The sequence below is a fragment of the Camponotus vicinus genome, unplaced genomic scaffold (assembly GCF_025532165.1).
Source record: "Camponotus vicinus isolate PSW18456_S1 unplaced genomic scaffold, iyCamVici1.0 SCAF_8, whole genome shotgun sequence".
In the NCBI taxonomy this organism is placed as follows: domain Eukaryota; kingdom Metazoa; phylum Arthropoda; class Insecta; order Hymenoptera; family Formicidae; genus Camponotus; species Camponotus vicinus.
In genome coordinates, this window is record NW_028141980.1 from 9,552,791 (window position 1) to 9,572,010 (window position 19,220).

Here is a 19,220-nt window from a genome sequence, read left to right on the forward strand (position 1 = left end):
CTCATCGCGTTCACGACGTCATAACGCTTTATTAATGTCCGTATAAATTGCGTACGTAAATAAAATCGCGTGCACGCGCCGAGGAATGAAACGAATCTCGCGCGTCGATCAGTCCGAGCAAAAACTCATTCATCTAAGGTACTTGGCATGATTCATCCAGTACGTGATCGAAAGCACCACGATGACGATGACGACGGCGATACGCGGGTACGTCTTCACCGTCGCGATCGGATTTTTGCGCGAAGCGTAACGAGAACATTCCGCGGAATCTCGTCTCGCAAGAGCGCTCGCGCCGCGAGTCGAGGATGATCTGGCCAGCTGATATCGAGTGACATCCAGCGGGGAACACGCAGCGTCATTTGTTACCGACACGAGCAAGCGGGCGGGAGGGAAACGCGCCGACAATAGGGCCCGCCCGGCCAGGCCCATTCGAAGCCCCGCTGAGCGAAGAGAGAGGTCGGCTTTTTTCACCCGACTCGAATACCGACGACTCTTCCTCTCCTCTCTTCCTCCCGAGTAGCGACCTTAACCCGGCGGTGAACGCGCTCGGAAATTCAAGGCGGATGATTAAGCTTTGATCCCTCTTATCCCGGAAATGACTTCGTGATTTGCCCGCTCGAATGTTTGCGCAAGAGCGTAACGAGCCTTTCTTATATCGCGTTACGATTGATTATCTTAGTCGCAATTTTTCAGGTGTACTCTAATTTTGTCCGCTTCTTTTCTAATCGTACTATATGAATCATTTATTTGATTATTATGTCTACAAGTACGCTTTAAGTAGTCTATTTAAAGATTTCTATTTAAAAATATCCTTGTCGAAAAAATATTTAAATGTAAACTAGATTTGACATTTGGCTTTAAATATTTTCTTTACGAGCTGCAAATTTCCATCGTGAGTGCAGCTATTATTGCTGCGTGCTCGCGAGAAGGTTTCTTTTTCGTCGAAAAGAATAGACTTGTCTGAAGATCGTAAGAGGAACAACTAGAAACGTAAGTCGAGACAACGAAAACGTACTTGTTAGACAAGCGTGGCACGTACCCAGTCAAGGACCCAGGGCGGCTTCCATTACGCTCCGTTTCTTACCTGGAACATACAAATGAGGATTGGATTAAATATTAGTTGAATGATGTGTGGCCGAAATGTTATCTTAAATATTTATGAAATTCAATCGGTTATTATACGCTCGTGTAGCAAAATAGGAGAATGCGTTCTGAATAATGCTACAAGGTACATGATAAGAGATGCATATCGCAATTTTTACGTGTGAAAATGTTTCGATATTAACATTTTAAAATTTTATCATTAATTACAGAAAATGTTATACATAGAGATATACCGTGTACCACTTAGATAATTAAGATTATTTTCAAATAAGTATAAAATATTTTTCCATTGTAACATTTTTTGTAAATATGCAGTGAAGCACGCTTTTATCTCGTGCTAAGGTTAAAGATCATTAAAGCAACGAAGAATGCTAATTAATAACGAAGCTGAGATTACAGTGAAGAATCTATAACGAAGCGAGTATAACTAAACAGAAACGTTAATTAACACATTGCCGGGATCGGATTCCGCGAAGCTTCGCGTTCATCCTTGCAAATCTGAAATTCGATCTAATTTCAGATGCGACTGATGGTGAATTTTTTAGCGCGCGATAAATTCACATGCCTCTCTTACTTTTCTCTCTTACGCGTGATTCGATTGCGAGCTCGCATAAAATGTGAGATGGTGTTAAACTCGAACGATGCCGGTATCATCACGCGTAGTTCATCACGTGTGAATACGCGTGTAAAGGAATGCACGTGGATTTTTACTGTCATTAAAGCATGTAGCTTTTCAGTTTTTTTTTAATTTTTTAATTTTATTTTAGAGAAAGCTAATCATTTCGATGATAAAATAAATGTAATAAAAAAATCTGAAATATTAATCCAAAATAATGCTCGCTTCATATATGCATTTATTTAATTAATTCGTCGTATATGTATATGCAACGTAATTTATCACATTTAAAAATCACAAAACGAATGATAATCGTGTTTTTATCGGAATGAAGAACTAATCTTTCCTTCGTGTCTTCTACATACGTCTGTAGAATTTTTCGCGGTCGGTTCGGAGCGAATTAAAGCTCGGGGTTCATTCCGGATGCTTCGAGGCGTTCGATCGGGGGGGAATCGTTTTTACGAGGCGACGGCGCGCGCGCCGACGAGTGTGATTGGAATTTTATTAATTGGTCGTTGCATAATTCATCTCGGCGGCTTCCCACCTGCACCGGGTGTCCTCGAAATCACAAAAATTCTTTCTTTCTGCTGTTAAAATCATCCAAATAATTCTTCCTGATATTTTTCATATGCAATATTTAATCATATTTAATCACACATACATTAAGTAATATTTAAAATATAAAATATGTATTAATTATGAAAAGAAAGACTTTGGACCATGACTTAAGGTGTAATATATGTGAAAAAAATCTGAGAGTTTAATTAACAGATAATTCCGCGAATATTGATGTTGACAGTTTCGTTATCCTTGACATTGTAATCTCTCATAACATCTATCGACATTGTAAAGGATCCGAAACAGGATCGAAGCGTTTGTCACAATCAAGTAAAAAGATTTTTTATTTGATATTAAATTTCTTGATATGTAACAATTCCGACTTTCAGATTTTTTTCACGTATATTATAGTTTACGTCATGATCTAAAGCCTTTCTTTTCATAATTAATTGATTTTTGATCTTACGGATCTGTCTTACTTATTCCTTTTAAAATATGTATCGTTCACAAAATAATATTTCTGAGAAAATGTCAATAGTGCAACAGCAATAATCTTGAAATTGATTCTAGTTATAAAATAATTTTTTATAAAGTGAAGCAATCACATACTATGTGATTATTAGCTCTGTTTTAAAGTGTATTTGTCACTTAGACAAAATATGTCATTTATAAAATACCCTTTATAACACGTTCAAACTCTCGTCACGTTAAGTCAGTGTATTAGCATTAGCACATAATTCCGCGAATAATGCTAATTCGCAGGAATACTTAATCGAGATGTTCACCGGACGATCGAAAAAGGCGCGGGATTATGCTTCGCAGACTTTATTAAACGCTGTTTTCGCCGGCGGATCTAAGCCTATTATATGATAATCGAGTTAAGCGACTAAGCGACGTTCTTCATTACGGAGAAAGAAAGGATTATATTCGATATGAGACGAGCTCGCTAAAGAATTAAACGCATGCAAAAGCGCGTCCAATTATCGGGATATTTTCAACGACTTTAAATTAATCCTAATGGAGTAGCAAAATTACCATTCATATATGCACAATGTATGCACGATAATGGTCCCTATACAGACAAAATTTTTATTTTTACGATAACGTGTAACTGTATCGTGACTTATGGTCTAATTTTTCGTTTTCAACGTGTGATAAATTATTACAAAATTCTATTTCAGAATTAAACGCTGCATTTAATCCTCTTCGTATCTCTTGTGAAAAAGGGCAATTTAAAAACGATGATAAAAATATCTTGCATCTCCCATTTCACTTTGAGTGAAATTATCTATTTTTTTCGAGTCGAGTCTTTTTAGATTTCTGGTTATTTCGCTTTTAATTCCAGTATACAGAATGTCGTTAGGCAACAGTTAGCAAATGGGGATATTAAAGTAGAAGTTTTGCGTTTTGATCCGTGGTTTAATGCGAATTTTAACGAGATCGTCGACGTTCGCGGCGCGTTCTCTTTTTGCATCCCCTGCTGTGCATATCCTGGAGGATATCGTCCTTTCCGACGTGAATAACTTTCGAAAGGGTCATTGTGAGATTTCTCATTTCGAGTGTCATCTAACGCGGAGTCACTTCAACATAGATAGATAGGTAGTTCCTACCGCACGTCATAAAATCTAAATGCATATACAAAATGTTCCAACGTTGAAGAGACATGTACAAAGTGGTCTAAAACTGTCGATTTGTCGTCAGTTCAATTCGAACTGAAATTTTTCTTAACGACAATTTCATTCGACACCCGATACATCTCCATCTTCTCTCAATTTCAATAATTTTACGCACCTCGATACAATACTCATGCATGAAATGCGATAAAGATCGCGCCATAGAATGGCGTGTAGATTGCGATAGCGCGATAAAAAAGGTTAATTAAATCGTAACGCTAATAATATACAACTGCCGAAAAAAGGGCGCGTGCAATTTTCGATTTGTTACACCTGCGACGCAGAACGAAGCCGATCGTAATCGCGAGCCGCCTCGTCCCGATGAAATTATCGCGATAATTTCCTGGCGTAGGCAACGCCCGGCATTATAAACTGCCGGACTAAGTATATAATCGCAGGTGCGCGTAAAGGAGAACTTTTCTCTTCCGTGCGGAAAGAAGCGCGTCTCGCGAGAGAGCGCATGTATCACCCAGCGCGGCGACCTTACGAACCTTCCGCGAGAGCTGTTCCTCCCGTGGAACGGGATGCTGCCTATCCTACGGCTGGCGAATGGATGCCAACACGTCTAGGAAAGGCGTGGTCGCCTTGGCGGCAACGGTCAGGTCATGATTTATCTCGCGTTCGGTCTCGAAAACGATTTTCTGCGATATCGTATCGCCATCCCTGCCGCGGAGGATGCCTTCTCGATACTCGGCTCGGGTACGAGACAGCCTTCGAGAGAGCGGATGCTGAGGAGAACGCAGGCATCGAGCGGCGAAGCGTGCAACGCGGGCTGGTAGCGGATCATTTTATCTCCCGGGAAGACGGCACCGCTAACTTGACCGAATGTCCGACACGCCGTTCTATCGCGCTTTATCGCGCTCTTAATTGAAAGTGATTAATGAAGACGGCGTCACTGAACTATGCATTAGGAGCATGGTAACATTCGGATCTCGCGACGTCAATCGTTAATCCTCGTCATAATTCTCAAGTACAATATCGAAAAACCTTTCCGCGCAATGTTGCAATGACTAGACGCATCCATTTTTCACCTCGGTTTACATTTGATTACGAGATAAATCATTCCGTGCGTCGAATCCGATATAAACGAGATTCCGTATATATCTCTTCCATTTTCGTCCAGTTGTCGCTCGATTCGAGGAGCCGCGGTAAGGAAGAAGGAACAAACGTCGGAATACTGACACGTCTGAAGAGAGGCGTGGCGATATCGGGGACGACCCGGGTCACGGGCGATACATCTCTCGCCGGCGCTGTCTCTCGAAAATGATTTTCCGCGATATCTCGTATATCTCGGGAGGACCGTGAGGCCGATAAGCCAGCAGGCGGCAGCGGGAGCCGGGCCTCGGGGAGGAAGGAAAGGGGGAGGGAGGGGTAGCCAGCCGGCAACGGAGAAACGTGTTGCACTCGGCGGCGCGGCGACGAGATGCAGGTGGTGCGAGTGATGGTAGTGATGGTGTCGAGCCGCCGGCACCGGTGATTACGTCAGACGACCCGTTACTCTCGACTCGTACAACCCCGAGCTTCTACGTGCCAGATGGCCGCGCACATATCCGAGGTGTGTCCGGCTAATATGACTGATTGCAATCTGCGCGAGAGCAAGCCGCACGAGAGACGCCCGCCTGGTAAGACGTAGGGCCGGAGAAGCTCTTCGCGTACCCCGGACGCTGCTGATGCACGAGGGATTTTGATATTAATCGCGGTAAAAAAGCATTTAAATCAGGGGAAAATTTTTATTTTACAGTATTATTATATTTGATAATCGATACCACGTACACGAAAAATAAACAATTAAACACAACACTATTAAAATTTAGAAACACATAAAGAACCCTCTTTCCGCATATAAATGTGATTAATATATTTTTTATTACTGAAAAATTTTTTAATTACTCAAATATAAAAACATGTTTTTCTGCAAAATAAAGTTTCTTGTTTCAAATGCTTTTTCCTTGGAGCTGGACAATTGTAATTCCAATGAAATATTAAACGGTTTATCATTACATTATATTAAAATTCTAATAGAGGAAATACATGGACATGTGATTTACTGCATTATTGTAAAAAATTCGAACTTGTCCGAATGTGCGTAATAACCGGAAATTTGATTATATCGAGAATTATATCAAATTATCTTGTAAATATAGTCGCGATGGATAAAATTAAAAATAGATAATTAATAAATCAAATTTTTTATATTTTCAGATATTAAATTCAGATATTCCCGATATTTTTGCGAATACGTCCGATAAACGGAAACCCTTAATCATTTTTAATCGCGCAATCTCCGCGATATAATAAGCTTTACGCGTTCCGAGCTCTGCAAAACTATTAAACGCGAATGGACTGATAAATTAACTTGGGCAAAATGTAAAAGGAAAAAGTCGCGTAAAATCGCATCGGAGGAGAAAGGCAACATCTTGGCGATCCATCCCTGTGCAGGTTGCAGGGTGGTTCGGCGCATGTTGCGCTGCTCTCGGCTACGTCGTAGCTAGTGATGCCGGCAGCAGCGGTAACCTTGTATCTGCCGTGGCAGAGACGCGGCTTTAATAAATGGGGTCCGCGCGAGGTTACAACCTTCATCAGCGGAGATACACCTGATAGCATCGCCAATCTCGTCACGCCGCCCCAGCGCCATTACCAAAGTGTCTACCGCACTTTACCACATGCTCTCCGCGCGCGCGCACCCCGCGTGTGTTGCGTCGCCTTGTGTTGCGTTGCGTTGTGTTGTGTTGTGTTGTGTGGTGTGGCGACCTGTTTCTCTCTTCGCACGTAACACATACACGCGCGCAACCCGCCCGTCTCTCCCGGAAGTATTTCCAGGGAGATGGAACAATAACGCATCTTCGAGACACGGACAGTTTCATACACATAAAACGGGAACAATGCTATATATATTTTTTCGAAAAGAAAAGAAAGAACTATTATATTCCGCGAATGAACAGGGAAAATAAGAGTTATCTTTGAAATGTACGTTCAATTTTCAAGAAGTAATGTATCACAACAGGTGTATACTATTTTTACTGGATGTATTAATATTGTTAAATCGATTCTAAATTCGTGAAAAGTTCACTAACCAATAAAGTAATTTTCCCAAAAATTTTCCATCATAAAGTCGATAAAAGTTTCAAGTCGAGTTCAATGAGAGAATTTTTCTAATTATAAGTACGGGGAATGTAATTTCGAATGTGGATGAATACGATATCAGTACTATATAGATGGATGTCTCGTAAAATAGGGCTGCAATAAAATGATCTCGCATTTACATCGCGGCTATTTCACAGAGACACGAGATAGCTTTATTAGCCGTAAATCATCCGGCTCGTAACTTCGGTAGCTCTGTCTATATACGTACTTCGCGTGCCATCTTTATAAAATCGTTTTGCCAACCCGTTACGAGCTTTATAAGTTTCCGTCTGATTTATAGCTAAATATACTACTCTCAACGACTCTTGGGTCTCGTCAGATAAATGAGCGTTTGCATTCGCATCGATCACGCGTTGTCGCCGATCGCTGTTTGCAAAATTGCGAATGCTTGTAACGCGCTCGCATTATTCCGAGGTAATTTGTTCGTTAATTAAGCTCGTGCTCGCCAAATTACCGCAAGTGCGAAATTACGGGGCGTTCTCGACTCGTTCTGTTATGTCGTAGAGGTGTTAAGCGATATCGAAACACGCGGTTAATATCAAACACGCGGTTGCTACATATTCTTGATTAATTATACATGTTCATTCATATTTAAATATTAACATTATACATACATAAAGCAAAATACTCAAGCAATTATGTATTAATGTCATAATATATCGTTTCTAATTAATATGTCATTATTTTCAACTTACGCCGTTTAAAGCATCACACTTGATACTTAAGCATTTACAATGTTTTTTTGGGAAAACTTTCTTCAATCATGATTTCATAATTTTAATAAAAATGAGGCGAAATAAACGAAAGATATAAAGAATTAAAGATATGAATCTAAAATTATACCGATATCACAATATTATTCGCGTTTTTATGGGATTTCTGTATTGAAATTTATTATATCGGCTTTTATTGCACTTGAAAGACTTTGCGCTGAAACTATCCTGGATGAAAATGATTTCTGAGCAGAGTACAGATGTTTCTATGAGCCATGATGACGTACTTGAGAGCAACTTTTCGCGAATCGTAAACGGATACGCTGTATGCGCAAGTAAACACATTTATAGCGTTTAAGAGAGGCGATTATTTTCGCAAAACAGCGAGCAAGCGCGTTTCATTCCTTACGACTGTATAGGTACTACAACGAGACTATTCGTTGCGACATAAACGACGACGCGGTTGTCGTTTCTTCCCGGCCATTAGATGCGCGTACATTGCGGGAAGTTTTGAGAGAAGCTCGCAAACGGAAGATGTCAGGTCGCGTGCAATGCTATTAAAAATGCCGTAAAGTTTAACGCGCCACTACAGAGGAAAAGATGGTGGCTACTGAACGTCCAACTGAATTTACATGTAATTTTTATATAATCTATACAAAATATATATAATAAACTAAAATTTTTTTACATAATTAAACTTGTGTGATAAAAATGTAATTTACTATTCATCCTATAATTTATAAAAATAAATTTTAAGATTGCATATAAGAGATTGAATTTTGAGATCTAAATAATTCTAACAATTAAGTAATAAAGCTTGTAAAATTCCAAAAATTGGAATAATTAATTTCTTCCCGCCTTCTCTCATAAATCTTTTCATATAATAATACTGAAATTATTGATTTTTAATACGATTAAAATTTATTTCCCTTTGTAAGGAAGATATACGCAAGAAATGTAACGCTCTTCATGAAATTGAACCGTGTATGACGATATATCTTTCTAGAATATTTGTTTCTAGCACGCTCACGCGTATGTGCATTCACGTCTCTCGTTATTCAAGCAAAGATTTCCGATCGCGATCAGGAGAACGTTCGCCATCGGCTTACATATTATCTTGTCAAGTTGCAGTCTCAGCATTAACACCCAATCAACGGATGGGCTTGTACGAACCTGAATTCATTGGATCGGTTACCCGAGTTCAGAGAATATCGCGTAACTCGCCACTTTTATGACAATTTTACCGTCACGATGTAAAAGGCCCGCTCCGTTATGCGATACTTATTTATCTATACAACGCTTTAACGAAGAAAATAGACTAATGGCAGCTACACGCGCGCTTTATTTTAATTATATCTATTAATCAACTTCCATATTTCAAAAAGATACTTTAGATCAAGCTACAAATTCTTAATCAGCGTAACTCTTTCGTGGTCTTCGAGTTGCGGCAATCAAAATGCAAATACCTGTCGAGTAAATGAAAAACTGCCTGTACGATTTAACAGAGGATGCGAGTCCCGCGAGTGAATATTTCTCCATTCAAACTGGCAGGTCATGAATCAGTGTGTATCCTAGCGTAAAGGCAAAAATTGTATATATGAGAAAAAATATATTGATTTATATTTATACTGTAAATTATTATATTCAGAAAAGAGTTTATTAATAGAAAACCGTCATGCCGAACTTTTTTATAAAATCGATACACAATACGCAGAATGCGTAGCGTAATCACGTAGATATGTAGAAACATGAAAAGCTAATTTAGTATCGATTTCAAGATCAATTCGTCAGCCAGTCACGTTGGATTGCGGTTTGAAGCAATGATTTATCCGGTCGCGGGATAATGTATGTCGATACGGATAAAGTGACCGCTAATGATCGATAAAATTGCCCTACATAGTGACATTTTCTAATTTGACATTCCATCACGTAGATTGTTCGGACGATCAATCCTTCATTGCGAATGATTTATCGCGTACGCATCTCGTATCGACAAATATCTTAGTAAAATTTTATCTCGCATGTAGATAAAAAAGTAAATAAATAATAGAATAAAAAATAAATAGAAAAATAATGAAAGAAAATATATATATGTGGAATAAATTTGTTACACGATAGAATAATAGTTAATGAATTTACATTCGATAAATTTGTTAAAAGTACAATATCATAAGATACCACTTGATAAATTCGATATATTATATATATGTTTATATATATTTTTGCACAAAGTTTTAGGAAATAAAAAACATTTGAAATAAAATTCGACTAAATTTCTTTCTCTTTTTTCTCTCTTTCCAATAAATTTTATATATTATATATCAATCAATATATATGTATATATATTTTTAATTTAATGTGTGTTGTTTAATTTTTGACTGCTCTTTTAATATCAATGTACACTCATATTTTATTTTTGATGGCAATATGAAAACTGATATACATATGATTTGTAATAATTGTCAACACAGCCATATATATATAATAATACGAGTTTTCGAGCATGAAGTAATATTCTTTCCGTTTGCACGCGTTATGTCTGGAAATCGGATTCACAGATGCGTTTATGCTAGGAGCAATCCTGCAATCGTGATCACTGAAGCATCATAATTGGATTCGATTGTCTGGGGAGTAGAAATATGCAAATGAATCCATATCTCGCGCCAATACCTTCACCGTATTCCGGTACTTATTTCTCGATCGACAATGGGTGAATGGGAAATGAAAGAGAAAGATCCTTCGCTTTAAATCCTATATAAAACTATTATCGATATAGAAAAAATTGTTCAATAATCCACATAATATAACATTTCGGATCTTAGATATATAGGTCGTCTATTCTTTCATTTCTCTTGAATATTTTATTCATTAAACATTTTACAGATTTTTACAAACATATATCTTTCTTTTTAACACACGATTAAGTAAAACGGAGATTGAAAATAAGTAAATCAGATGCAGAATTGTTATAAATGACAGAATTTTGTATCTGCATAATGCACCATCCGTCAATCAGACATTCGAGACACGTCGGGATTCCGTAAAATGCGAATTTTGTTCTCTCGATAATTTTGCACGTGTATCTTACGGTATCGATCATTTTGCATGCTTCATGTTTAACTGCAAACAGATAAGCCAAAGTGTTGTAGATAAAACTATAATAGATATTTCTTCATTATCGGTTTATACGCGATAATGACAGATTCATTAATTTCTTCCATAAGACGTCGAGTAATAGTATAATAGTTTCACCGGAAAAGTCACAGATTGCTCCGCAATTTAGATCAGATCGAGTTGTCAAAGTTGAGTTTAACGACGCTCTTTCGCGATGTTTGATGAAGTTTGGTGAAGTTAAACAAGCAGATGAAATCAAGAAATGGAATATGGAATTTAATAGTTCTATGTTAGACTTATTATGCTCCATTAACTTCTCATAATTTTAGCTTTTGTTAGTTATATAGTATACACACTTATACATCATATTAAAAGCATTTTTTTTATATATAATATTATGTAAAAAACGGATAAATAAAAAATTATAAATAAAATTTTTCTTTCTCTTTCCATACTACTTCCTCCTTCCCATATATCGGGACAAATAACTTAACCTAACTTCTTATACGCTTCCTATATAGAATCTGTGTTGTGGAAAGTCACTCAAAAATTCCATAAATGTATAAATCGCTCTCGTAAAAGCGGGTTTCTTGCGAGAAAAAGGGAGGACAAAACACAGAAGGAAAGACAAGAGGAGACAGAGTTATCCGACTTGGTGAAAGAATAATCCTTTTGTACTTTGAGACATCGTCCAAACCAATCTCGAGTCTCTCTCTCTCTCTCTCTCTCTCTCTCTCTCTCTCTCTCTCTCTCCTTCGCCCTCTCCTCCCTTTCTCTCTGCTGCGTGTTGGTCGCGTACGATCGATGAATCGCTTAATATTTAAGATGCGCTCCTCTCACCGTCAGATGATACTTTCGCGCAGCTAAATCCAGGTGCAGTTTGTACGTCGCGTTTTACATCGTAGATAAGACGTGACTCGAGTGCGGAATCGAAAAATGAAAACGAGTCTAATAGCGTTTTCAGTTCACACTTAAAGAGGAATTGGACGACTCACACAACTACGTCAAAAGTTAATAAATCTAATAACATTTCGAGATTCATGAATTTGACATTGCGCAAAGCGCAATTTTAGTTTCTATACTTTGAAAAAGTTAAAAGTGCTTTGCGCAATGTTAAATTCATGAATTTCAAAATTTATTAGATTTATTAACTTTTGACGTGGACGATTCGCCTAGTTCCACTTTAAGACCAAATCCCGCGAGATTATGCTTCAATCAGAACACATTTAGATGCCAACTAGAATCTTTAAAAGTTAAATTTCGAACTAAAATTTAAGGTTAAATATAAATTTATAGAATGTTTAGCAATTACTCCTTGTGCATGATATATGAACATTTCATCTTATACGTTAGCACATTTTGGTTTTATTTAATATAAAATCAAAATATTAAATAATAAATAACATAGCAAGTAAAAATAATAAAAAATAAAGACGTAATAAAATAATAATACTACGAGCCGAAATGTCAGCCTTCAATTGCACAAATGTGGAAAAAATATTTCCATTACGAGGTTAATGTATGCTTTGTCGAATTAGATATCTCCGGGAATATGTTTTATTGTAGTATATTTTATTGTTTCCACGCTCCGATCAATATTCGTAATATTCGGCCTCTGTCCAGGAAAGAAGGTCTATACAACACGCGTTGCTGTCCGCCATGGCTTATATTATTTCCGCTTATCGCGCTCGCACGTCGAAATAACACATGACACATATGTATCGGGCCCACGAGCACACGTTCGCCGCAATGGCGGCCGGTAAAAAGTTAAAAAATGGTCATTCATACACGAGAATCCGCCTTTCATCGCGTCGGGCTAAAGTGCGTGGCTATCCAGAATTAACGAGTGCGTGAAAATAAACCGTGATTACAAAAACGCAATATTTTGCGTGTTTAAAAGGCTCGAAAAAAAATTCAACGCTCTCTGAAAATTTTCAAAAATCTTGCTCGAAAGTCTTTAACTTTAAAAAAACCAAGGCTTTAGAAGGAATATTTAAAATTTGAAAATCAGAATAGAATTTTTAAATTAAAGTTTAAATTAATCAAAGTCAATTTTTTGATGCTAGAAACTCGTAAATCTAGCGATCTTAAAATTGAAAAACATTTTAGGAATTATAATGAATATAAACATTTCATAAATTAAAAGATTCTATCCAACGATTAAAAGGTTAAAAGTCCAGGAATCTCTTAGGATTGAAAGATTTAATCAAGAATCTTAGGATCTAAGTATCAGTGGATCTAAACGACTAGAGAAACTAGATATTTGACTCGAGATATCTCACGGGCGTTAACCGCTTTTCACACGTTAATCGTCGTGACGCGCGGATACTGACACAAAACTACTCGCACGAACACAAGTGACAGCCGCCACCGCGAGAGAACGGTAATCCTATCGTTAATAGAATTGGTCGACCAGCGGGATTCCATTAGCAATATATAAAGCATCGGTGTTCTATTCCATCGCGATAACGTACACGTTTCTCTCTCTCTCTCTCTTTTACTCTCTCTCTCTGTCTCTACCTTTCTCTCGGAAGCAGTCAGAGCGAAGCATCTTCGGAGAAGTAATCGATTCGATTTTGTTCCCTTCTGCCAAATCACCCTTTTGCGAGCCCTTCGAGCTTTTAATGGTCAGGTACGGTAGAAGAGCTAGCTTACGCAATTAAACCGGAACCTCGAGTTAAGTGAATTAAATCCACTCGGTGGGGAAAGGGGTAAGGTACCTCCGTGTACGGGCCACCTTCGTCGAAGTGGTCAACGGGAGATACGATAACGTAACTCAATCGAACTCGCCGTTTAACTTTCCTATGTAAATACTGCGCGAGAGAGTGACGGGATGCACGAGATGCAAGGTAAAGTTTATTCGCTTCTGAGAATAATTTCTCTATATTTTTAGAAACTCGAATGTTCGTTTTGGAACGATATTTTCGTTAAGCAATAAGGAATAAAAATTTATAAAAGCAGAAAATTAAATAATATATATTAATATTAATATTATTCCTATTAATATTATTGCGTTGCAATTATAAATATACTGTTATATACGCGTATACAATTTTATTTAAGTAATAAAATATTCTATTAACATGTAAAAATTTTAGAGCATTTATTTGCAGGAATATATATTTAAAAAAATAATAATAAACGGACGTAAATTATATGTGCCTGTGTATTTAACGATAAATAATTATCCGAAAGTCGCCGTGTTTCGCCATTTCTTCGTATTTTCCGAGATACTTTGCGATAACAACAAGGGGAATTTAATACTCTACATTCGAATACCTCGATTTAATTTTCGGTTTCGGGATATCGAGATTTCCGAGGAGCGCGCGAGTTCTCATCCGCAGCCAGGTGATTCGAGAAGCAGCGCATAGTTCGAGTTAAGTGAATTAAATCTAGCAAACACACAGACGTAGATGAATACATACATACATGCATATATATATATATGCATGTATGTATGTATATAGACAGAGAGAGAGAGAGAGAGAAGAGAAAGAGAAAGATGGAGAACGGAATCAGCCGAAGCGGCCGGTTTGTCGGCAATCGATACCGCGTGTGGTCAAAGGAAGATATGATTACAAGATAACGGTAGACCGATCTTGTAGAGAGGCCGCTGAGAGTTCTCCATTCGATGCTGTACATGCAAATATGTAGAAGCGCGCCCATTTAAACGCGAACAACGCAAACGAACAACAGCGTGTTACGAAAAAGCTGCGCTGCGATTCGTCGCGAAAGAAGCCCGATCGTATATCGATCGATAACGAAACCGCGCTTTTTTCCTCCGTTTTTTTATCTAGACGAGCGAAAATTGGATTCACTCAGCGTGATACGAGCGCAGGGCGTCGATCGACAATGGTGCAAATAAAGAATGAGTTTGCTACAACCAATAAGGGCTCTCGCGGCATCTCTCAACATTGTATTTCGTCATTTCGATATTCGCTTTTTCACCATATGAGAAATAACAATAGCATGTGTAATTAGAAAATAAATGGAATACAAAGAAACTTGTGAAATAGTTTACGATAGTTAATTTAAATATCGATATAATTTATGTACATGTAATATAAATATACATCTTGAAAATACAAGATTCACAATTTTTTATTTGCTAAATAAAAATATTTGAAAAATTTTATGATAATACACGTGAAATCTGAATTAAAATCTAATCTCCCAAAAAAATAATTTTTACACTATAATAAATATCAAAATTTTGCAAATTTTATATTACGCTATCAAATATCTTAAATATTTCCGAAAGTGCATATGAAAATATCTTATTATAATAAAGTTAAATATATTTTAAAATAAATTATATATACGTAATTTATTTTAAAATATAATATTTAATTTTATTATAATGAGATATTTTCACGTGCACTTTGGGAAATATTTAAAATATTATTTGATAGTGTATTATAAAATGTGCAAAATTTTGATATTTATTCTAATGTAAAAAATATTTTTACCTTACGTAAATATATGTATATATATGCTCTCTGTTTCTCCTCTCTGGTTTAAGATTCTTCACATAACTTAATATTACACTAACCTTAATTAAAAGATGACACAAAGAGTTCTCGATGATCCTACGGCGTGCTCGATGACGCTTCGAGATGATTGTGAAGAATAATCCTTTGGCACATACTCAACACGCGTAACGTAGTTCAACAATTTATACACTTAAATAAATCGTAGACACATTATAATGGCACATAATCACATTCGCGATGTGTTCGAAATTTATCTTATAACAAATGAGAGAAGAAATACTCCGATATCAATCTACACGCGCGATCACTTGATAAATTCGGCACTCCCGATATTAATTCACGGTTTTACGTGATATAAAAATGCGAAAACGCGGAGATATCTTGATTATTAGAACGTCACAATGAGACTAACAATAAGCAGCGACCACGTACTTGCCTCAAGGTTAACGCCTCAAGCGTCAGATGTTTACGTCGACCCTTATGTTATCTGTAAGATCATTGCCGTGCGCGCGATTATTTACGACTTTATAAACACAATCGTGCGTATATAATGCGAGTAATAATAATACGTAATATGTTTAACTCGATACTGCCGATATTAATTCGCGCGTACTCTATTTACATTTACGAAATAATATATTCGCGAGACAGAATATGTAATAATAATAACCACGGTATATTCGTTGTTTCCCCCCCCCCCCCTCTCTCTCTATCAGATTATTCTGAAATATTCCAATGTTCATATTTCTTTCTCTGTCTCGATGATTTAACACTCCAGATGCTCGATTATATATTATATTTCGACACCATTTAATATTTTATGGCAATACTCGACATTCCCGCACGTATAAATTATTTTTACGGAATAAAGTTGATGAAAAAACGCGAAAGGTGTAACAGATATAATAATGGCGAAGTTTGCTTACCAAACGAATAAAATATTATATTAATTCGAGTGACTGCTTTTAATACACTCAAATATATTATGCATCGACATTAATACTCTGTGACGATCGCGCAATACTTTATTCGGCATTTTTGGTATTTATTTATGCACGATTCACTTTTACTGACTAAATTTCCCCGAGAAACGCGGATACATCTTATTCGAGTGGCGACGCGACAGTTAATAACGAGAGCGGCTAAGTTCGAGTGGTTTGAATGTGTCTTCAACAAATTTTCTTTAAAAATCTCCAAATTTCCGATATCGATACATTATTCCTAGGCTGGAAACACACTGATTTAACTACCGCGACGATCATCCACTACACAAATCAGCACTTTCGACTCATTAATTTGTTAGACGCGAGTCTTTTTTAATAAATATCGCGCGAAACGATTAACTCCGATGAAGAAACGAGACGACGCTAAGGGACGCCGTGTAGGGGGTAGTTCGTCTGCGCGCGTATCTCGTGGAGGGGGCGCTACTCAAATCCTTACGTCACGTGTCAAAATGTCATACTAGTAATACTGCGCTGCGCGATTAATTCTCTCCGATTATTATACATCGAACTCAATGATACGTACATTTATTACATGTATTTGCAATACACTATCTTGACATCTAATAACACACAAAGTAACTAAACTGAAAATCAACCGAGTGTAAAGAACGATGGATGTATGCATTGATAATAGTCGTAAATCAATTCTTCGCGAATGTCAGTTTCGTTTCTTCGGAGATTAGTCTTGTCCCGCGACAAATGTAGCGGAACGTGTAATTCGTGCGTTCAATCGCAGACGCCCGAATTAATTGCATTCGGTTGCAATGTACAAGCGTGTAAGCAACAAACGCCGCGGCCGTTACATTGTATTGACGCACTGTGCTTAGCTCAACGTTTACCCTCTCTCTCTCTCTCTTGTCTCTGTCTCTCTGTGTGCACTTACACACACGCGGGTATACCGACGTAATATTCATGGCGACTGCTTTGGAGAGCACGCAATTAATCGCATAGTCCAAGGTGTGCTAAATACCAAGATTACAATCTGCATTTATCCTAGTATCGCGTATAATTGTATCAAAAAGATTAATATTTTGCTCTTAATTATATTGTTCTAAATTATTATTTTCATTATTATTATATATATTTCATAATTATTATTATTCTCATAAAAGTTATTCTCATAAAGAAATTAAAATGTTTATTATTGTCATTATTTTATATATATGAAACATTATTTAATTTAATATTACATATTTATTTATCTTACGTTTGTGAAATATATTTTAACTGCCACGGTTAATTAAATTTTCCACGTTTGCCACGGTTACTGAAATTAGATGTCACACTTTGCACACTGGCTTATTCGAAACTACACACGGCAAATGGTTAGTCGTATTATGGCATTTAATTGCGACATGAACGCGCCGAATACTTTGGATAACTCGGATAATTAAATTCCAGCAAAGTAAATTTAGCTACATAACGAAATTATATTATAACTTCTATAATAGTTTTACTCGAATGTGTAATCAGAATATGTCGTTATTTTTAAAGAATTTCTTCTAGCTGAAACAAAATAACTTTTCTGTTCTCTAAATAGAAAACCAAAAATGTAATATGTAAAAGAAGACAAAATTATACAACGAAATTTAGTTACTTATAGTTGCATATGTATAATAGCTAAGCACATCAAGTTTTCAATTTTCATGAAAGTGTCTCGAGCAATTTATCGTTAAATTAATTATAAACCTTTTCCACGTATGCATATTTAGAATTCAATATTCAAAACGAAGCTTCTCAATAATCCAAAGAAAATACTAAAAACTTGTAATGAGATTTCGCATATAGCGATGAAATTAAACAAAAGTCAACTACGTAATTCCTATTCACGAAGTAAACTTTCTGTAAATTAAACGTTCACCCCTTACGTCCCGTCTTCGTAAATCGTTCGATCCTCTCGGTGGCGGACGATAACGTTTAATTAAAGGTCCTTCTCGAAGAAGTTGTAGTATTTTATGTGAAAAGTTTCGATCAAAAGAGAGATTGATCTCTCTCCTTCTTGCATTGTAGATGAAACGGAGAAGAAGCTACGAGCAACTTGCCCTTTGTTTGAGCCACTCTCGCTCTTCCTCCCTTTCTTTTTTTCCTTTTGTGCGTGCACACGATTTCGCCTTGATTCCGTTTCATCTTGTTCCGGTTAACGGCGAGTTGTAAGCGATCACGGAGGTGATCGCAATGCGATCACATCGTCGATTCCTCCCTCCCTCTCCTCTCTCGTCGGGCTTTATTTTACTTTACGAATGAACGGACTTGAGTTAAATACCGGCGACCACTTTGACACACAATAGAGAGGATACCACTCAAAAGACCGTCGTCGCGATGCCCCTTTCGTTGCGCTGCTCTACTACTGTTCACGGGATTCGGTTTAATCTTACATTCTGCACGTGAAACTCGCTGGTAAGGCTCTTTCGAGAGTCTAAGTTAACTTGATTCTAGTCTAATAGGATTTACGGCGGATTAAATGATTATTGAATGTAAAGAGCACCATAAAGAACATTTAGTCCGGTTTAGATTTCAATTTATATCCATCTTTTCTATATAATTAAAACTACTAATTAAAAAATTATTAATCATAAAAATTTTTTTCAAGATAACGAATTATGTACTTTATTTATGAAAATTATTATGAAAATAATATTTAAAAGACATGTTCATAATATATAATTTTTTATACATACGCGATCTTTCAAAAAAATTGTTTTATGATAACTTGTGAAAACAGTTGGTTATGCGTGGGCTTTTTGCTTATTAAAAAAATTTGATTATGCTTATTTTCTTAAAAATATCATGAAGTGACATAA

The 19,220-nt window shown here is 36.8% G+C and overlaps 1 protein-coding gene across 5 annotated transcripts in view; it reads right to left on the reverse strand.

Annotated features, from left to right (window-relative positions):
• Twin (CCR4-NOT transcription complex subunit 6-like twin) overlaps positions 1 to 19,220 on the reverse strand; it is a 484,682-nt gene that overhangs the window by 87,903 nt on the left and 377,559 nt on the right. Inside the window, exons 1-2 of one of the 5 annotated variants that reach the window (XM_083107019.1) lie at positions 15,475 to 15,789; positions 1,016 to 1,084 (exon numbers count right to left, since the gene is read on the reverse strand). The exons of 3 other annotated variants lie outside the window; for them this stretch is intronic. The gene's annotated coding sequence lies outside the window, so the exon portion shown is untranslated. Of the gene's footprint in view, positions 1 to 1,015; positions 1,085 to 15,474; positions 15,790 to 19,220 lie in introns of those variants that run through there. One more of the 5 variants, XM_083107018.1, reaches the window with a different exon arrangement.